The following is a 22,301-nucleotide window of genomic DNA, read 5'->3' on the forward strand; positions in this document are numbered from 1 at the left end:
AGTGTCGTGCTTATGAGGAATTTTTATTTCTTCTTTGTGATATTTTCTATTTCTTGCCTTTAAAAATAATGAACGGGGCTTCCCTGGTGGCGCAGTGGTTGAGAATCTGCCTGCCAATGCAGGGGACACGGGTTTGAGCCCTGGTCCGGGAAGATCCCACATGCCGCGGAGCAACTGGGCCCGTGAGCCACAACTACTGAGCCTGCGCGTCTGGAGCCTGTGCTCCGCAACAAGAGAGGCCGCGATAATGAGAGGCCAGCGCACCGCGATGAAGAGTGGCCCCCGCTTGCCACAACTAGAGAAAGCCCTCGCACAGAAATGAAGACCCAACACAGCCATAAATAAATAAATAAATAAATAAATAAATAAATAAATAAATAAAATTAAAAAAAGATAATGAACATGTATTATTTATGTAATAACTTTTTAAAAACTTATTAAAGAAGAACTTTATAGCACATTTTATTGCCCTGGGGATTCACTAGAGAAAATCACGAAGAGAAGTTCCAACAACTGACAGTGTTCTTATTTGTAAGCAATAGAACTAGTTTCTAGATGATTTAAGCAGAACATGGATTCATTAGAAGGGTGCAGGGCTCACAGACTCTCCGGAAGAGGCCGAGGACCCAGCTCAGAGCCCCTGAAGCCAGGAGGGAAGAACCAAAGCCAACAGGATGGGTTAGTGAAGACGCTGGGCACAAGATGCCGTGGGCGCTCTGACTACCGCTGCCCCCAGGGCGCCATCACCTGTCACCAGGACTGATTCCGCAAGGTCCTCACTGCTCGCCTCTGGTCAAGGTCAGGGTGGGTGCCGCTGATGGGCTGAGTCTGGGGCACATCCGCCGTGTTCAGTTTTCACAGTGGAAGGGAGAGGCCTCCGCAGACCCAGGAAGGCATTTCAGGTGTTGGTGACCAAACAGAATGGCATCCTCGGCCCTTATGAACCAAGAACAGGGTCAGCAAACTATGGCCCGTGGGCCGAATCCAGCCCAAAGCCTGTTTTTGTATAGCTCGTGAGCTAAGAATTGCTTTACATTTTTAAATACAGTAGTAAAAAAACAATTAAAAGAAAAATAGTATTTCTGGACATGTGACAATGTAATGAAAGGATAATTTCAGTGTCTATAAAGTTTTATTGGCACACGGCCATATCACATATTTTCCATGGCTGCTTTTGCACGACGATGGCAACTTCAACAGGGATGAGCAAAGTTGTAAATATCTACAATCAGGCTCTTTACGGAAAGTTTGCTGACCCCTGACCCAGAACGATGATTCCCTCCAGCCACAACCATACCCTGTTCGTTGTTCTCGTTCGTAAGGACCAAGGGACCTTCTGGGGCTCATGCCCAGGCAGGATGTAAGACGGCTTCTCAGAGACGGGCGCCGGGTCCTCACGTTGAGCTGCTTTGAGCATGTCTCAGGTGTGTCTCCTGGCCTCTGCTTCTCATCCTGCATCTCATCAGAGCTCCTGCTACCCACCTGCTTCTCTACTGTCTTCTCTAGAGCTTTTCTCTGTAGCCCTGGGTTTTTGCTTTCTCGCAGTTTCTGATTCCTCATCGTCCCAGCTTGCTCCTGGCCCTTTCCAGGCCCTCGCTCCACCTCATGACCCTCTCTCCCTGCATCTTCTCAGCTCGGCTCTCTGGTTGGTCCAGCCTATCTAGGCAAAGCTTTTTACACCAGGTCCCCTTGTGGGCCAGTGACCAGTAAGGGTCTAGCCACTCTTGGTCCCCTCAGCATGGCTGGGGCGGGGGAGCCATGAGATACACGGCATGGACACATGCAGCTGCCCACGCACAGGGAGATGTTTCCCTTTGAAGATGCTGGGGGGTTGGCAGATACCACCATGTCCAAGGAAACCACGGAGTGACGCAGACCAGTGATGCAAATCCTGCACACGTTGCGATGCATTCAGAGGCACGGAGGGGGGCCGTGCAGGGCTGCTGAGAGTGTGCCAGGCACCCTTTCCACGTACTGGGCCATTTACTCCTAAAACCTTGAGAGGGAGACCAGTGGGCTGGCCAAGCCTGTCTCCCTTTCCTCCCAGGCACATAGCTGGACAACATTTCCTAGCTTCCTTTGCAGTTTGGTGGAGCCACGTGCTGAATTCAGGCCATGGAACATGCGTGGAAGTGGTAGATGCCACTTCCAGGGCTGGCTCATAAAATCCTCCTGTGTCAACTCCCTGCTTTCTCTTTGCCAGCATCTGCCAGCTGGACATTGACACCAGGGCAACCTTGGAAGCTACATGTAGAAAATGCCAGAGTGCCTTTAAGCTTGGGTCTCTGAGTCACTGTATGGAGTGGAGACCCTCCTGGTCTGGGTCCCTGAGTCACTGTTTGGAACAGAGCTCTTCCTGGCTGCTGACTGCACTTTTCACGAACGTAGTAGATTAAAGATGGTCAAAAATTCTGTGAACTTTTCCCATTGAAAGGAGGGGTCTATATTCCCTCCCCTGAAATGAGTGGGCCTGCTAACTGCTTCAACCAACAGAATACAGTGGAAATGATACCATGTCTATTTCTGGCTCCAATCCTGTTTCTTGGAGCACCGGCTCTCGGGGCTGAGCTGCTGTGTGAAGAGGGTCTACCCTGCTGGAGAGACCACAGGGAGAGGCCCCAAGACCATAAGGAGAGGCCCAGAGGCTACTACATGGAGAGGGAGAGGACCAGTAGAGGCCAGCCTTCCGGCGTCTATGCCAAGGCACCAGATGGCTGGCAAGTGAAGCCACCTTGGACCCTCCAGACAAGCTCGGCCACCAGTGATCTCAGTCAAGGCCACACGGAACACAAGCTCACCCAGCCAAGCTTTGCCTGAATCCCTGGCCCCCCAAAATCATGAGATTTAATAAAATGGTTGCTGTTGTAAGCCACAGTTTTCAAAGTAGTTTTTTGTTTTTTTTTTAAAATAAAGTGGTAGATAACTACAACTATGAATGAGAAATAAATTTCTGTTATGTTACGTCATTGACATTTTGGGGTTTGTGTGGGTTCTGGTGTTCCCTTAACTAATTTGGGAGATGCTATTATCAGGCCCACATTCCAGGTGAGGCACAGGATGTCTTGCCCAAGCTGATGGATAGGTGGTAAGCGGCACAGCGGGGCAGCGGCTCCGGACCGGCTGATCTGGGCTGGCTCAGTTGGCCGACTCTGCTCCTGGCTGATCTGGCTGGGCTTGACTGCTGGGTAGATCCAGGTCAGCTCTATCCGTGTTCATTCTGGGGCAGCTCTTTGCAAGGTGCGTCACCCGAACGCAAGAGGCAAGCCCTGCTGCGCAAGCACAATGCTAGCCGGTGCTTGTGGTGAATCTGCTTATCTTCACGGGCCCAAGCCGGTCCCAAGGCCATGCCCAGGGCCAAGGGGTGGAGGAAGTCCACTTGGCCCACTGGGAGGCCACAGCAAGGGGTGAGGACGCACTGCTGTAGGGAGGAGAGGATCGGGACCAATAATTCAATGCATCCCAGGAGGCTGAAGTCCGGCTGGACGGGAAGACGAGGAGGAGGCGACTTTAGCCTAAAGGAAACACCGCCTGGAGTGCCTAGGCTTAATACTTCAGTCCTTGTGCGACAGCCTCAGCCCATCTTGGGTATTTTGTCCTCTGTCCACATTTTGACATTGAGAGTTCTTGTCCCCTGGGGGAGGTGAGCTGTGGGTCCTCTCCCCAGTCCCTGGGGGCTCTGGACCACCCTTCTTCCCAAGCCCCTGGGCCAGGCGGCCCTCGGCTTGTTCTGTCCCCCTTGCAGGTGTGAGCAGCCTTTGGTCGCCGAAGATTTCCAGTCCTGCCAGACTGACCCTCCCCATCGCAGGCCCACTGGCCTGGGGGCAGATGAAGGGTGCCCCCCCCACCCCCGCCCTCTCCCTGCACAGAGCAGAATCGATACAAACTATCCACGCAGCCGGCAGACTTGTCAGAGGGAGCCTGGCGAGAAACTCGGGCTCCACCGGGAGAGGCAGCCCTTAAGGACGAAGGTATTTTCAGCCGGAAATTTTATGAGAAGAAAGGCTGTGTCAGGCCTGAGAGGGCCTGTCATCCATCGCGGCCGAGGCTCCTCTGGAAAGAGGGGAGAAGCCCCACGCAGGCTTGAAGAGCCCCTGCTCCTGGGGGTGGTGTCCCCTCCCAGAGCTTCTGAAGACCATGCGAAAGTGCTTGGTGACTAAGGGATTCGCAATTCCTGACCTTCAGCTTTCCAAAGTGTGAGAGTGAACCTTTCTGCTCAATAGCTGTGTTTTCTCTTTAGTGGGAGATGCTCCAAAGTGTCTGGGGCCCTTCTCTCATCCCAGAGTTGTGGAACCTTCTGGGTCCTGGCCCCCTTTGATGGAGGCTGTAGGCCTTCCCCCCCATCTCGTGCGAGTTTGCCAATGAAGTCAACTTGTCTGTCATGGGGCCCTGGAGCTGGGAGAGACCCCTGGGGTCCACGGATCCCCGATTCAGATGGCCTCCCTACTCTACGGGGCACTGGACACGGGGCTTCCCTGCTACCCTACCTCTCTCCTAGGGTAGGGGGAAGGCAGGGCTTTTTGAATTCCAGCTGTGGGACTCGGCCTCTGGTAGGAGGTGCTGGGTGAGCCAGGCTCTCAGTGATGGCAGCTCCTGTCCCAGTTTTCTGGACCAGCCTGCAGGTTTCCCACAGATGCTCACAACCCCAGCGCCTCTGGCTCAAAATCCACCTGTACTTCCAGGCTCACTTCAAACGCCACCACCTCCAGGAAGCCCTCCTGGATACCCAGGACCCTTTTCTCAATTCCCTGTAGCCTTTGTCTGTTCTTTCCTGAGGGCCTTGTGACCCCCCCTGGACTGCATGCATCCAGAGGGAAGGGCCCGAGCCCCAGAAGTGGCAAAGCTTTGGCGCACACAGCTCTGGGGTGAAACCCTACCTCCTCTACCTTATAGCTTGTGACCTGGGGCAAGCCCCTTATCTGCTGGTGGGCAGTGAGACTGTGGGCAGGGGGAAGGTTCCCCTAGAGAGGGAAGGGGGAAGCTGGTGGGCAGCCGAGCCCAGGATCCTGCCCTGACCCAGGCTGGAGCTGAGCTTGGGGAGGAGGGACAGGTACAGCTTTGGGGTGCCTGCCCCCCACTTCTAGTTCCCCATGGATGGTGCTTCTGGTGATGACACCTCACTGGAAGTTGTCAGGCCCCGGTGTCTCTGTGTCTCATTTCCTTCACACCCTCGACCTGCGACCTCAGAGGTCGTATCACTGCCCTCCCCCTCACCATCCCCCTCCCTGTACTAGCCAGCCGAGGACTGGGAGGCGGTTCCGTTATGAACACTGGCCTTGAAAGGGGAAACACATTCACACTGAAAAGCACATTCATGAAAAATTCCGGCTTTTATTACAACTAATGACCCGGGGGCCAAAACAGATCTGCAATTTCACTTCCTATTCCCCCCACTTTCTCTTCTTTAAGAAAACAGCGCGTCCACACATCTCAAAAGCCTGGGTCCTCTGGTTGTTTGGGATGGAGCCAGTCCCGAACTCACTGGAGCACTGTCCCAGCTCACTGCGTAAAATGAGGCTGATTTTGCTAAGGACAGACCTACCCTTTTCTTTCCCTCTGAAGGATGTTCCATTTTCAGCCTGGAAACCAAACATGTGGCTGGGCTGAGAACCCAAGTGCTCTGCTTTAAACTGATCCCAAATTACTGTCATAGCCACGACCAACAGTAACAACAAAACAACAGCAGCAGCTGACTTTTATCTAACATGTTTGTTGAATCTGCACAAAATCGAGGTATCATTCCTGTCAAAGCGGCCTCCAGACTGTGCTTGTTTGCCTCTCTCAAGAGGGAACTTACTACCGCGAGCCACTGAGTTTAGAGGATTCCAGGCGCGTGCGCCCAGTGTCTTCCGGGGGTGCTGGCAGATGCTGCATCGCTTTTGCTTTCAGACAGCAGGGCTCCTGGTCGCAACAGCCTAAATGGACTTCGGCATCTCATACAGGAAAGGGTGGGACTGGAGGGATGTTGGAAGCTTCCAGAATCAATAGGAGAAGCAGAGAACGGCAGGAGCCGAGGCTGGCGGGGCAGCTGGAACCACAGCCGGGCAGGCTGCTGCTGCTGCCGGCACCTGGGCTGGCACCAAGGCCACCGGATGGGCACTCAACTGTCCCTGAATCTTCATTCCATTCTCCCAGAATCCGAAGCCTCCGACTGGCTGAGCCAGGCCCATGCCTGGCCCAGCTGTTAGTGGGGCGGGAGGTGGGGAAGAGGGGGCGGGAGGTGACAGGAAGAGCCGGCGTCCTTCTAGGCCTCACACGCTGGGAACCCCGAGCAGGATGGGTGAACTCGGGTTCCCAGGCAACTACTGGCCTCACCACAGCCCAGACCAGAGGGTCAAGTCGGACCAAGTTTTACGTGACACCCTTCTCCCCAGACACAGCCTCCTTCCATCACCAGAACAATCCACATGCTGAAATAAGCGGCGGGTTATCTGGAGGGGCAGGAAAAGAGCCTGTCAATGTGCTGCCTGCCCCGGCTGCCCTGGGGGTTTCGTCTCAGGATTGTTTCTCATGGTTTTGGCCTCATGTTTCCCAGTGGTCGCAGCAAACCCAACATCTTGGTACGAAGGAGGGCCTGAATGACTGCCTTTCGCTCCTTCTAGAGGTCTGGAACCAAGAGAGAAGATAAAGACCCATGTGACATCTGTCCTAGAAGTCACCCAGCAGCGAGGAGCCAAGATCCCAGCTTCACTGTAGAATGAAGACGTGGCACAGGAAGAAAGGTGGAATCACCGGCTGGCCAACCTGTGGAAAGGGGAACCCAGAACATGATAACCCCTTTCCCAGGAGGGAGCCAGGCGGTCAGACAGAGCATGGTGTCTGCTCCTTAGGATGAGGAGGGGCCGGTCACCTCAATTTCATCTTTAAAATCCTACTATTCAGCCTGAGAGGCAGTGCGATGGTGGTTATGAACTTGGGCCCTGCAGCCAGGAAGATGTCTGGCAGCATGCGAGCTGTGTGACCTTGGGCAAGTGACTTAACCTCTCTGAGCCTGCTGCCTCATCTGCAAAAGCACCTCAGGGTTCTGTTCTGATGGCAGAGTTGGATAACGCAGACAAAGGGCCTGTGGCGGACATGGAAAAGCGCTGCCCGTGTCATCTTCAGGAAGGACCTGCTGCCCAGCTGCTGCAGTGTGGTCACCAGAAGGGCCCGGCTCTTCATGGGGGCCTGGGCTGCAGAGACCTGCCTCTCCACCCCAGGCTGTGTTCTTGGGGACAGTCGGCATCCAGTGACTGAGAGAGGCAGGCGTACAGGTCTGGCTGTTTGGGACCAGCGTGGGACCCTTGGAAAGACAGTGCTCGTCTGAGCTCCCCCTGGGCTGGCTGAGTCCTCACAGGGCCAGTGCCACCATTCAGCCACTCCCTCCGCCCAATCCTGCTTCTGTTCTCTCCCCTTCGCAGGTGCTGATCGCTAAGAAACATCTTGCATCCATCTCAGATCCTGCTTCCAGAACCCAAGCCACAGTAGGGCTTTGCACCGTGCCAGGCACACGGCGAGCCTCCCTGAGTGTCCTATTAGTCCTGTCACATCACTATCACCACCACCACCATCACCATCGTCAGCCTCATCATCATGCCTACCCCAATCCAAGTATCAGGTTGAAAGACAAGTAGATAAGTTCAAAATTGGGTGGAAATGAGAAACCAGTGGCCAAAACAAAGTGAAATGTCCAAAGAGCAGGCAAAAAGTCCTGTCCGGGAGAGGGGCTTGGAGCACCTGCCCTCAAAGTGGCTGAGACTCTTAATAGCCCGGGAGCCAGAATTTAGAAATGCATGTAAATCGAGGTAAGAGAAAGGAAATCCAAGAAGTGGTTTAAACAGGGGGTGCTGTCATTGGTCACATGTCTGGCTTCTGATGTTTTAACTTGGGGTGCTGGCCACGTCTGCAGACCGAGCTGTTCTAAGCCCAAATGCCAGCCGCTTGCTGGCACCCTTGTCTGTGTCACCGCCCATCCAAGTTCACGGGTGGCAGGTGACAATGTCTCATACTCCTCGGCATGTACACTGCATGAATCAGGGCTTGGGGGAGTCGGAACTTGGACTAGAATATCTTGGTATTTAATAACAGCGAGAAAGGATGTGGATGGGGAAATCAAAGGACTTTGCCGCTAAATGCCTGAAAAAGCTATTTTAAGTGGAGCTGATGTTTAAGTAAATTCCACTCAGCCCTCCCATTAACCCCTTGAAATTGGTTGGGAAAGATTTTGCTCGGTGATGGTCAGAGAACCATCCGTGGAGCTGGAGGGCAGCGGCGGCTCCGGCTGCACCTGGGGGAGAATTAGCTCAAGGCGGAGATGCTGGCCCCCTTGGGCCTCTCCAGGGAGCTGGGCAGCACCTGCTCGGGTCCACACTGACCACATCACTCAAGGCCACGCTTAGGAACAAACTCTCTGTCCCTGTCTGAATCCCTCCACACCTGGCACCAGTCACCCGCCAGAGGAGCAAAGGGACAGATGGGGGATTTTACAGGGTGGACACTCAGGCTAGAGTGAGAGGCGAACTCAGGGCTCCCTCATTCAGTCAGTAAGTCTCCGGATGAGGTGCTGGGACACACAGGGACTCAGTCCCTGCCTTTCACTCCAGGGGACACAGGACACTGCTGGGAGGTCCTGCACGAGGGGCGTTGGGGTGTTGCATATATGCATTTTTCTGAGCCACTTGAAGGTAAGCTGAAGACATTCTAACCTGCTCCCCTCAATACATCAGACCGTGTCTCCTAAGAACAGGATATATTCCATCATCAGCCCCCAGAAAACGGACGCTGATGCCATGTGATCTTCTGTGCAATCCCCACTCTGATTTCTCCAGCACCTGGGACCACATCTCGGGCCGCCCTCCCCAGCACCTGAGTATTGACTGCTCCCTTCCTTCACTCCACAAACACTTACTGAGCGTTACTACTTGCCAGGCCCTGTTCTAGGTGCAGGCGACGCAGAGTGAACAAGAGGATCCAGGTCCCTGCCCCTGGGGTGGGGGGCACCCGCTAGTCAGGGAGAGAAAGTCAGCAGGAAGTGAGCAAAGCAATTCTGGAGACTGACACGGGCAGTGAAGCACATAAACTGCGTGACAGATTTGGAGGCGACTTCTGGGCTGGGACTTGGCTGACAAGCAGGGACAGCCACGCCTCTTTGTATCGGGGTTCCAGACCGCTCGTTCACTCATTCACTCACTCACTGTCTAGGGAGCGAAGGCACCCCTGGTGTCCAGCGCTGCCCCAGGAGCTAGGGACGAGGGAGGTGTCTTCTCCCATGCCTGACCCGGGTCTGTCAGGGCAGATCACTTGGCTCTTAGCTCGCAGGTCTCCAGGTGGAAAGGAAGTGAACTCCAGGAGCTGCACTTAAGGAACTGTCTATCGTGAGGAGCTCCCTCCTTCCTGGATGACGAGACCAGGACTTGGAGCCAATGCAGTGACAGGCTGAGACTTTTTTGCAGGGGGGATTATGTTTGCATGTCCACTTGTGTCCAGAGGGCACAGTGTGATAATCTGAATATGTCCACTAAGTGTGTGGCATGTCTTCCGATGGTGGAGCTTAATTCCGCTTCCCCTGACTTAGTGACTCACTTCTAACAAAGAGAAAACAAGCAGAAGAGATGGCACGGGAGGCGAGGTCATAAGAGGCACTGCGGGTTACTGCTTGCTCTCTCTCTCAGTCCCTTGCTCTGAGGTGGTTCGCTACCATGCAGGCAGCACCCTTAAGAAGCCCTGGGGAGGTGCCCATCTGGCAAGGAACTGGGGCCCGAGTGGCATCTAAATCGAGGACGTGGTTTCTTTTAAGTTCATCTTTTTGATTATCCAAAACACCTACAAAACAAGGGCAGGGCCAGGTAGAGGCTAGCGGTGGGCAGGATGTGGAAAAATCCTCTGCTGGTGGCGAAACGTAAGCGAGGAACACGGTACAAGGTGAGGAAGAGAAGTGAGGACCCGGAGTTAGAAAATTAAAGTTGTTTGCTGTTACTTGAAGGCTTAATCAGCTGATCGATACCGTTCACAGGGCAGAGGGAGTTGCAGGAGTAGCGAGTCGACATGAAAAATGCATGAGGGGCCGGGGGCCTGGGAGGAGAGAATGAAAGAGCCAGCCTGTTCTGTTTGTCCAACACTGGCCAAGAAATTAAATCGGAGAGGAGGAGACGGGGCGCCACGGGGCTGCTGCAACTCAGAACACACATGTGCAGCCACTTGTTCTTCACGAGGCCGAAACATGCTAATGAAATGGCTTTTCTTGACTAAAGATGGATTCAATAACCTTTAGCAGTGTTAAACACCAGCAGAAACCGAAATCGTGTGGGTCTCCAAAGAGGCAATGGGGGTGTTAACGATCTTGAGAAAGGCAGCCAACAGGCCACAGGAGAAGGCGAGCTCTCAGCACTGGCGGGGCCTTGGGTGTAGCTGTGATGAACACCACATTCAGGAACAAAACACGGCAATTAACTGGAACTCTCAATCAGCTCCCCGACAAGGTGAGAGAGAGAGGAAAACAGGCTCCTACTGAGGACTGTTTTAAAAACCCAACTTCACCAGTTGTCCTTGTGCCCATTAGGATCAAACTCAGCCATAAGTGAAAGGACATCCAGAACAATGGTGCCTTAAACAAGACATTCTAGTCTTCTCCTACATAAAAGAAGAGCAGGGATGGATGTCAAAGTTACCAGAGAGCCAGGCTCCTTCTATCCTGCTGCTGTGGCATCCTCAGCATGTGGCTTCTACCTCATGGTCCAGCTTGGCTGCCTGAGGCCAGCCATCATGTCCACACTTCCACCATTAGGAAGGAAGAAGGGGCAGAAAAGACCTCCCTCCTCTCACCCCCCACTTAAGAACCCCCTCCAGCAGTTGGACATCATCTGAGTCACATCTCAATGGCCATTTAACTGTAAAGGAGCTGGGATATGAAGTCTTTATCCCAGGCTCAAATTGAGAGCCTTATTAGGAAGGGAAGAACGGAAGTGTGGCTACTGGGGAAGGCAAATAGCAGACTCTGGCCATGTCCTGAAGTCAGAATACATTCAGCCCGAATCAAAACGATGTCTTGCGTCAAAACAAGACATTGACCTTGAGTGCAATGCAAGAGAAGGGGAGATCAACAAAGGTGGAGCATAAGCCCCCCCGGAAGGGGGAAAATGTAATGCAACAGAATGTTAAAAGGACACAGAATTAGTCATGTAAACTCTGACATTTAAGTCATGATGCTATTCATGCTGTATAGTACAGAAAAGGTAAACTTTATCCAGACAGAAAACAAAAGCCTACCTGACCATATCCATGTATTCAGCTCTCCAGCTGGCCCTCAGCACCCCGGTATTTTAGTCCCACTTAAGGCACGGCAAGGTCCTCAGTCTGGACCCTGGGCTCCATGGCATGAGAAAGATCTGCAGAGTTAATCTTCTTGATCCTCACAGTTAACCATGAAACAAGCCATGAAAAAAGAAAACCCTAGGTTCCTAATATATACCTACTAATGTGCTTACAATCTATCAGGCTAACAGTCAGACACTGATCAAATATGTCCATGAACAAACGACCGTTTCCCACGCAGTCAGGGCCAAGAAAGCCAGTAAGAGGGGGTGTGTTAGGACCGGATTAGGCTGTGAGGGATGGAAGACACGTGTAACTGCGGCTGAAACAGATGTTTACTTCTCTCTTGACCTCTAGGGCTGGGGGTGGCAGAGGACTGGCATGGAGCCCTGCGGTGCATCTGTTCTAACTTGCTCTGCACGAGCAGCCTCCTTGGTCCCAGAGGGCGGCTCCTCGTCCCACAGCATGAACGGGAGACAGAAGGGCAGCCCCCATTCTGGTTTTTAAACAAGTTCACACACTCTTGACACACCTCTTATCTAGAGGTGGGGATTAAGGAGGCCACTGGTGAGGGCTGAAAGGGGAGTGAGGAGAGAAGGGGACCCTTGTCAGGCAGTGGTGGGGAGTTTGGCAACGCTGTCTCTGGGATCAAGTGCGAGCCAGGAAACCTGCCCAATGGACTCAACCATCCTCTTAAGGACACTTCCAGGCTCCCTGTTAAAGAAGCTGCCTTGCTTCTTACGGGCTAAAAGGAAACTTCTCAGTTTCTAAATTTAAAGGAAATATAAAGGAGCCATAACTTGCTGGGTTTGCAAATAAAACTGTTTCTCATTCCTAGCCTCTCCAGATGCTGGTGGGGCAGGAGAGAGGTGCGGGGTGGGGGTGGGGGGAATCTCAAATTAAAAAATGGCCTCTGGGCAAAGATCAAACCAGGAAAGGCTTGTGCGATACCTCAGAGACGCCTAGAGCAGGGCCTCACGGTGCCAGTCACCAATTTACTGCCTTTCAGCTGCAAATTCACCCTTCATTGCCTGATCTATGCAATGGATCTGGGCCCTTTGAATACTTCTTCTTTGCCTGCTGGCACCATGTTAAGCACTGACCGCACACATTGCAGGAAAAGGGATCTTCCCCTTCCCCACCCTGGCCCAAGCTGTACAGGAGTGAGCTAGGTTTCTGCAGGGGGCCCTCCAGCTCCTGGTTCCAGCAGCTTCTCAACCCTCTCTGTTCAAGTTCCATGGAAACCAGTGGTACTTTTCTCTTAGCACCCCAGCAAGACATAATTGTGTGTCTTTGGCCGGGTTAGATCACGTGCCCACCCCTGAACCAATCACAGTAGGGCTGTGTGTGTTGGGTGAATTTGATACTAAGATTGGCCAGGACTTCCTTCCCCTGGAGTGGGGGTAGGGAGGGGCAGACTGATGAGAGACAATCTAATTGAAGCACGTGGATTGATGGGAGGCGTCAGGGGTTGGTTCCCCAGAGGCAAGGCGAGCTCCTGTTTTATCCCAAGAAGGGTGACACCACCAAGGTGTCTGGACTCTTGTGGTCACGTGCTCCCCATGCACAAATGCGGCTCGTGGTAGGACAGCATCCCTGACATGCACTTGGCTGCCTGGGGCACTCAGTCATCAGGCTGTGGCTCCTGAGAACCCACAGCCTCTATGCAGTGAGGTGCTGAACTTGGAAATGCTCAGGCCCAGGTACAAGATTCAGCAATGAAACACCTTCACTGTGGGCAACTGAACTAGACTCATCTTATCCCACTCGCCTCACATCATGGGTATTTATATTCTGAGAAAGGAGGCAGCTGTAGGGCCGCCCTTGTCCCTTGTCACCTTCAGCCCTTCCCCTGCAGTCCAGGTACGGCACTCCCTGCCCTGAGCAGATGGCCTGGCCTGGGGTCCCTCACCGAGGCTGAAACAGTGTCACAATTCACCCATTTACAGGTTGTCCAGGCCCCTGTGTGTCAGGCCCATGGCTAGGACTGGCTCACACAGTATTCAGTGTCTCTTGCTGGTATGATCTCATAACCATCCTTCAGCTATTGCCCCTAAGTTCTAAAAAGTTTAAGAACTACCTGCCTGCTTCCTAATTAGATCCCTACTCTTTCACGCTCAGAAGTTTTCTTGAACTTTGCTGGTTTGCAAACTAATGGAAAGAAACAGGTAGGAGAGCAAATTAACTATGGCCTTTTGGCGATCATTAATATGACCAACTACCCTTTGTGAATGAAAGGCCAGTATGTATTAGCTTTAGGGGCATCGAGTGCAAAGTCAAATATCAAAAGGCCACGGCAAGAAAGGGACTCGATTCTAATCAAGGCACGGAGATGCGGCACGTTTCACAGAAATGCAGATAGGATCGGGGAAACGGGGCGGTGTCCCGAGACCCTGACATTCTCTTCTGAGTACTTCCGCTTTCCAAATGGCATTTTAAATCTCTTGTGCTTAAAAGATGATCTTGATGCACAGCTGAGGCTGCTTCACAGAGGCGAAGCCCTCCCTTGGGGTTGCCGCCTACCCTCTCTGATTCCTTGCTCTGAATATTTTCTTCAGAGCGAGCAAAGAGAGACGAGTGGGTGTCACCAAGGCCATGGCAGAAGATGGAACAGGCCCACCTGGGTGACCACTGCCCCAGAACAAACTCACTGTGCCTGCAATGGATGTCACTGACAAAGCTGTCTTCACTGTCGGGCCCTTTCTCGTTTGCCATGTGAACTGCATCCCTGGCACCTAGCACCTGCACACAGTAGGTGCACAATAAATATTTGGTGTGATCACTCACAGGACTTCCGCACTGGATGGCCAGAGTCACTGGCCCAATTCACAGATGAAGTACCCACACTCAGAGGGATCAAGTGACGGCCCGCGGTCACCTACTTAGGAGCAGAGCAGACACCTGCGCCTGGCTTTCTTATTCCTTTCCACTTTTGGCAAATATTTATTAAGCACCTACTGTGTGCAAGGGGACAGGGCAGTGCCCTAGACAGACACGGTTCTTTCTTCATGGAGCGGACCCTCTTGTAGGGGGTGTGGACAAGATAAACAAACAACTAATGTCCAGTGCAGTGGGCGCTCTGAAGAACAGCAGAGGAAAGGGGCAGGAAGGCATGGACTGCCCACGCTTTTAGCGAACGGCCAGGAAGGCCTGTCTGATAAGGTTGCTCCTCCTGGGAGAACAAGAGAACAGCCTGAGCCGGCACTCTGTGTGCCCTCTTCTAATTGAAGTGAAAGATGACTCGGACTCAAGCTAAGGTAGGAACAGGAGAGACAGTAACCTCTACCGTCTAACAAGAACTTACTGTCCGTGGCATTGTTTCCACTGTATCTGTATGATGTTTGGGGTAAATGACGCTAGCAGCTATTATAAAAAAGAACACCCCAAATCTCAGTGATGTAACGCAATAAAAGCTTTAAAAGTTTACTTCTCTCACACAAAATCCACCGCTGACGCTCCTGGCTGGGTGGCTCACTGGGGCAGCTCGCCTCCAGGCAGTGACTCAGGGATCCAGAATCCTCCCGTCATCTAACCCTACTACTGTCGTGTGTCGCTGCTGACGGCGCCCCAGGAAAGGAAGAGAGAGCACGGGAAATGCGCGTCTTCTTTTAGCTGCCTCTTCTCCTCACGTCCACGGCCCCACTTAGATGCAAGGGGCCCAGGAAATTGTTTGGCTGGGTGTTTAAGAAGAGGAAATAGGTTGGGTGAGCATATGATTAACAACAATTAAAAAAAAAAAAAAAAGAGCAAACCATGGGGCTTTCTGGAGGCAAGATGTCTGGGCAGACAACAATCCCGAGAGCAGGAGGTGGGGACATTTGGCGCTTCCTGAAAAGGGTTCCACGTTGGAGGCTCTTTCCACGCCCCAGCCCGGTGCCCCTCCCCGTGCCATGTTTGAGGATGGTGTCCTCCCAGAGGAAGGTGACAGCAAGCATGAGGCTGGGGTGATGACAGCCCCTGTCCTGAGTGTGGCCTCCCAGGAGCCTGTGGGGGAGGGACCCTCACCATAACCCTAACTCTGGGCGTCCTTGGGCATGTGCGGTCCTGCGTGGGAGGGATGGGTGCTGAGTGCATCGCGGGAAAGGGGTGGGCGATCTGCTGAGGCAGACAGCTCCTGCACCCAGCACATCTCTGTGCCCCCTCCGTCCCCTTCCCACGACAGAGCCATCAGTGCGCGGTTTGGGTGGCTCGGCAGTCTGGAGGGTGGGAGCTGTGATGGGGGTGGGCGTCACCCCCAGGAAGCTCTCGCATATTCACCTAGCAACCTCACACAGGCCTGGTTAAGCGCTAGGGACTCGGCCCCCAGCTGCCCATCCGACCGCAGGATGCTGCCCAACTGCCATCCCATGACAGGGAGGGCGAGGACCCCTGATATTAGATCACTCCTGGCAGAGGGGCTGCATCAGAGCCCTGATCTCCGGGGCCCAGGCCGAGCGGTAGAAACAAGCCTGTCACTGTCAACGCTTTCTTTTAATACGCTGTGCTGTAGCGGGACCTATTTCATTTTGACACTGCAGTTCAAGTGTTTTCCCGAGAAGAGTTTTGGGGATGTGGAAATCACGTTGACCGAGGGAGTTTTGTTCTGGTCCTCACGCTGTCACTGACCTGCTGGGTGAGTGAGGAACAGGTCTGCAGGCCTTGGACGCCCTGAGTGACTGTCTAATAGACGGGCTGAAGGAGAAGGCAGCTAAGGTCCCTGCTGGGAGAGGGGGAGAGACAGAGACAGAGGCAGAGACAGAGAGAGATGGAAGGGTGGGGGGGACCTCCAGAGAGAGAGAGAGAGAGAGAGAGGGAGAGAGAGGGAGAGAGGGAGAGAGAAGGGTGGGGGAGGGAAGGGCGAGCAACAATGTTCATTACAGCAAAACAACAATCTGAAACCCAGCAGGTTAGACTCAACACCAAAAGCACAACCCATGATCAAAAAATCTGATAAATTGGACCTCATCAAAAACTGAATATATCTGCTTTGCAAAAGACCCCATTAAGAGGATGAAAAGACAAGTGACAGTTGGGAGAAAATATGTGCAAATCACATGCCTGCCAAGGATTCATATGTAGAATATATAAAGAACTCTCAAAACTCAGCATTTAAAAACAATCTAATTGGAAAATGGGAAAAAGACATGCACAGACATTTCACCTAAGACAATATCCAGATGGTAAAGAAGCACATGAAAAGTTGCTCAACATCATTAGCCATTGGAGGAATGCAAATAAAAAACACAATGAGGTATCACTCCACACCTATCAGAATGGTCAAAATAAGAAATAGTGACACTACCAAATGCTGGTAAAGATGGGGAGAAACCGGATTACTCATACACTGCTGGTGTGAATGTAATATGATATAGTTCGGTATTTCCTTTTAAAACTAAAAATGGACTTAATATATGACCCAGCAGTTGTACTCATGGGCGTATATATTCCACAGAAATGAAAACTTATTTTCATGCAGAAATTTGTACACCAGTGTCCATAGCGGCTTTATTGATAATGGCCACAAACTGGAAACAACCAAACGTCCTCCAGTGGATAAGTGGTTAAACAAGGTGTGGAAACCACTGGAATATTACTCAGCAACTAAAGGGAATGGATTACTGATACACACAGCAACTTGGATGAGCCTCAAGGAAATTATGCTGAGTGAAAAAAGCCAACCTCAAAAGGATACATACGGCAGGATTCCATGTATATAACATTCATGAAATAAAATCATTCTGGAGATGGAGAACAGCTTACGGGGTGGCCAGGGGTTAGGGATGGGGAAGGAGGTGTGTGTCGTTTGAAAATGGTAGCATGAGGGAGTCTTGCAGGGAGGGTATGGTTAGATATCTTGATGGTGGTGGTGGTTCCATGAAGCTACACACGTGATAAAACTGCATGGAGCTACACGCAGACACACAATCACACAGACACATAAATGAGTGCATGTGTAGCTGGCGAAATCCAAGCAAGCTCTATGCATCGTACCAATGTCAACTTCGTGGTTTGAACATTGTATTGATACTACAGTCGTGCAAGACGCTGACATTGGGGGAGGCCGGTGAAGGGTACACAGGACCTCCCTATACATGCCTTGGTAACTTCTTGTGAATCCATAATTATTTCAAAATAAAAACCTAAACATCCAGGAGAGATTCATTGCCTAAATTATGGTCATCAAAGCGTGGAAGGCCACTGTCACACAAAACCCAAGGACGGATGAAACAAGGAACACAAAACCCTCAGGGCAGCGTCACTGCTCACGCTCCTGACACAGGAGGACACGCTGTTCGGCGGAGGCTGCTCCCTTCTCTTCCAGAACAAGGGTTTCCGCCGGACCCACAGGTGCCCAGCTAGAGACTGCACCCTCCCAGCAGCCCTTTCAGCCAGGTCTGCCATGTGACTAAGTTCTGTTAATGAAGGTCAACTGGAACTGATCCATGCCAGTGCTGGGTCTGGTCTTACAACACCTGTGCGTTTTTGCCTTTTTGTAAACTCGGAAGGTGCCTGTGACTCAGCTTCCACCATGCAGACCATGTCCTAGGTCACGTGGGTGAGAGGATGGAGGAACAGGATCCCTGAGTGACCACGTGGAGGAGAGCAGCCCTGGGATCTGAAGCACTCCCTTCCTCTGGGGCGCTGAAGTGGAAGAGAAGTTAAGTGTCTATATTCTTTAAGCCACTGTTTTGGGGCCTCTGTGTTGGAGTAACTTAGCCTTTGCTAAATGGAAAAAGGCAGGTTTCAAAAGAGTACACGGTATGATCTGCTTTTTTACAAAAAATGTGCACGCACCAACTCGTCCATAGGAAGGTCTGGAAAGGTATACACCAAAGTGCTCTGGTCATTGTCTCTTGCTAGTGAGAATGATGCGTATTATCTTCTTTGCTTGTCCACATTACCTAATTTTCTATAAAAGGAACACATGTATTCCTTCTGGAATTAAGAAAGTGAGCCTATGATCGAGATGATGGCCAAGAATTAGACAAGGGTGAGTAACGCGTTAAGTAATGATCCACCCCACAGAGTCGGGGGCTGGTGGAGCTTGCTGGCGGCCCAGGCTGGCTCTCAAGCTCATGGCCTCTTACTGCCCTCCACTCTCCCCTCATCGCCCCCCTCGTCCCCTACCTTCCCCGTATCTTCTTGGCCAGAGGGACACTTCACTCTTTTGTCTCCATCAAGCTAGGGGACCCATGATGCAGACGAAGCCCACTGGTGGCGGACCCACCTGTTCAGGTACCACCAAGCCACTGCTCCCACTGTCCCCGAGGACAGCCAACGTGCAGCTGAAACTTCAAACTCAATTAGCACAGAGACAGGCTGAAGCTGTTACTGAGTAACTAATCATCTAAAAGCTGCCAAGACGATGCCCTACCTGGGACGTGCCTGTGAACCTGAAGGTTTATCTCTTCGAGTACTAATAATAGGGAGTGGCCAACCAGCAGTTTAAAATGCAACTTGGGAGTGATGTTTTGAGGTTCCTTCCATGAATTCAAAGAGCGGGGGTGGGGATGAGAATGGGGGAAGGATGGCAGAGATGGGGAGAAAAACCTGCCTGTCCTAGAAAGTGGAGCCTAATTATTCCCCGAGCAGACCAGCTGGAGGACAGGCTTGTCCACGAACGCCCTGCACAGGCTCACCTCTGATGCACATATGGCGTGGCCTAGAATGAGCTCTGTCTGCGGTGGACCAGCCCTGCCGGCTGCACCCCAAGAAGCAGCTGGAGTGGAACTGGCCCACACTTCCCTGTCGAAGGCAGGACAGTGGAAGCCCCCCCGCTCAACTTCGGCACGCCAGTGGGGATGCAGACGTTGCGAGGCACCGACGAACAAGGTGGGTCGTCAGATTTTGTCCTCTATCTACAGACCCGACGGCCCCAAGACGCCTCCCGTCGAGTCGGCGGGGGTTCGGGATCTTGTGAGAATCCTGGCGGCTGAAGTCGCCATCCCTTCTCCTCCTCCCAGCTTGGGTGACCTTAAAAGGCTCTCGATTTAGCATCAGGCCCACACTCTGACACTCTAAATGCGATGGAGAGTTTGCACATTAACACTGAAAGATCATCATTTTGTGCCTGCAGCTTTCCGTCAGGAGTGTGAAGTGTAAAAACATCACTCGATACCAAAAGGCCAATTCCCAATTTAGTGCAGGAAAAAAAATCTGGACAACCTTTTACGGCCCTCCTCATCCCATTCTGTCAGGTCTTAATGGGCGCCCTGCTGATTAACAGTAACCTGGCCAGCAGAAAGCACGGGGTAAATGCATTCGCTGCTTATCCTGGCAGAGAAGCATCTGTAAGACAGAGGTTTCCAAGTTCGGGCCGAGCGCTTCTCGGGCAATTCTTGACACAACACACCCGGCAGAGCAGGGACTGGTTAGTCCCTTTGCTTCTGGGCTGGAAGGTTTGCTGTTGAGTAGCCATGGAGCTCGAGGACGCGGGCAGCGGGGTACCCAGGCCTGCAGGCCTCGAGCACACAGCAGGGAGAACAGCACGAACCCACCTGGGAGTAAAGCAGACAACATATGGAAAGCGCCTGGCACTTTCAGAGGAGATGCTGAACTGTCCGGGTGGTAATTAAGTCACCTAAAATACCTCGTCGTTCTGGCCTGGAGCTCCCCCGTGCACAGTCTCAGGAATGCGGGGCTGGCACACCCGTTGATGGCCATGCTCGTTTCTGTAAGGGGTACCACAGGATGGTTCCAGACCCAGTGGCTATGCCCGCAGCAGCATTAGGTCCCAGCTTCCTCCCAATCCACATCGTGGAACGGATCCCAACCCACCTTCAGCCTCTACTTTTGCCCACTTCAGGTCAACGTGTTCTCTAGATTTGAACGGTTGACACACAAAGCCAGGCTCTCTCATGGGTGTCTGTTAGGCACCAAGCGTTCGGGGACCTGGCGAACAAGCCCCTCACCCTCCGGCCCCTCTCACCTTTCCAGAGCCCAGCCCCCTCCCTTTCAGCTTCCCCCACTCGGCACTGAAGAAGGAGAAGGTCAAAGGGGGGAACGCCTTAAAGGTTGACTAGCCCGACCCTTATATTTTTGCCCCTTTTAATGAGGGAAAGTTTAAAAAAAAATAGAAGAGTAGCACGCATCACCCACCTATCCAATGTCCAGCCTCAGTAATTATCTGCTCATGGCCAATCATGTCTCGTCTACGAGCCCACCCCCGCCCCCTCCAACTCTCCTGCCTCGCCATCACTGGGCCATCAGCCGGGCATCTTGCGGGAGAGGGGGCGGGGTCACATAGAGGACGAGCGACTTGTCTGAGTACTACAGCTGGGGGCAGGAGGCCGGAGTTGAGGCCCAGGCACGCCCTTCGCACTTTTTGCTGTTGCTACACTCTACCTGTGCTATCATTTATTTATTTTTATTTTTTATTGAAGTATAGTTGATTTACAATGCTGTGTTAGTTTCCGGTGTGTGCTATTATTTAGTATTTTTCTTTAATGGTCTCACTTTTTCGCCTAAGTGCCTTAGTTTAACATGGAAGCTTCTTATCATGCCTGTAAATGGGGAACAGGCATCAGTGGCCACAGAGAGCAGGTATCACTGAAAATGACGCAGAGAGGATAGGAATGATGTCACTCAGTCTAAGTAGAAACCACTGCCCGCCCACGGCTCTGAACCCAAGGTCTGCTCTCTCTCCATTGGAAACAGAGCTCGGCGGGAGGTGGAGGGATCTTTGGGACCAACGAGGACGCTCTCAGATTTGCTGCAAACACTTAAAATCCAAATAGCTCTCTTACAATGTGGTGTACTGTTACCACAATCCCATCAAGCATCAGAGGGCTGGTTTCCTCATACGTGGACCTCCCTGACTTGCACTGTCAGCTGGCTGGCAGTCAGGATGTACCCGTCATCAGCACATGCGCCAACTCACCTTGTCGTCACTTCACATGAGCTCTGAGTACCCATATGTCCTGCACGGGGTCAGTCTACTTGCCATTGAAATGCCTTCCAAAAGATGTACAGCCATGCGACAAAATGTTATCATACACCCAATGTCCTCAATTTGGGATTTGCTTGCAACAAACAAGTGTCTTACAAGACCAAAGAAAGGAAGATACCCGCAAGCCAGTGCAGCTGTGTTATGCTCTGTTACCGGGAGCCCTGGGAAGGGATCGCCTGTCACATGGTAAGACAGTAAGACTTGAGGCAGGAGAGACCGCAAACCCCCTTGGAAGACATGAAAGGAATTTCAGGGCAATGAAAGGCTGGTGTGACTGATTCATGTGTCACACAGGATTATCATTAAAGCCTGTGCCATCGTTTAATTGGCAGCATGCTTTTCTTAGGGGATCATGAAATAATGGTGCATCTTACAAGTGATGGCATCTTAAATGTGATAAACTCTGGTATTTAACCTAAAATCACCCGCTGTGTGGAAGCGTTCCCGCGCTACACCACGCTGCCGCTCACACTACTGCCCCAAACTGGCCCCTGAAAGCACCGCCATCTCCTAGAGAGGCCAATGGTTCTCAGACTCGGGCCCGTATCAGCTACCTGCGGGGCTTGTTAACAACGATGTTGCCAGACCCACCTCCCAGAGTCACTGATTCAGCCGTCCCGGGGTGGGGCCCAAGGACTTGTGTTCCTAATAAGCTCCCATGATGCCACAGCTACTGGACCATACTTGGAGTGGCACTGTTCTATCGCTTCCCCCATCACTAAACCCCCTTTATCCTCTGGCTCTTTGTAGCCTGGCAGGGGTAGGTGTGGAGGGCCTGGGTGGTACCAGAACCCAGATGGGAGTCACCCATTCTTCTGGACATCTTGGAAGGCAGCATCTCTCCGGCACTGTTCACCGCAAAGAGGACATTACTTGTCACCTAGGCTGGGCCTGCGGAAAGCTCTGGGGACTCCCCTGTCCTTCTCAAGACCTTCAGCAGGGCAACACTTCTTCATATAAACAGGTTATGGCTTTAAATGTTAGGGGCGAGGCCCTGAATAAACTCAGCAGACTGGGCTGGAATCTGTTCGCGGTAACATTTAGGACAAAACGAGACAAACAAGCCAGGCACGCCTGTCCCGCCCAC

This window comes from Balaenoptera musculus, chromosome 6 (genome assembly GCF_009873245.2).
Source record: "Balaenoptera musculus isolate JJ_BM4_2016_0621 chromosome 6, mBalMus1.pri.v3, whole genome shotgun sequence".
In the NCBI taxonomy this organism is placed as follows: Eukaryota; Metazoa; Chordata; class Mammalia; order Artiodactyla; family Balaenopteridae; genus Balaenoptera; species Balaenoptera musculus.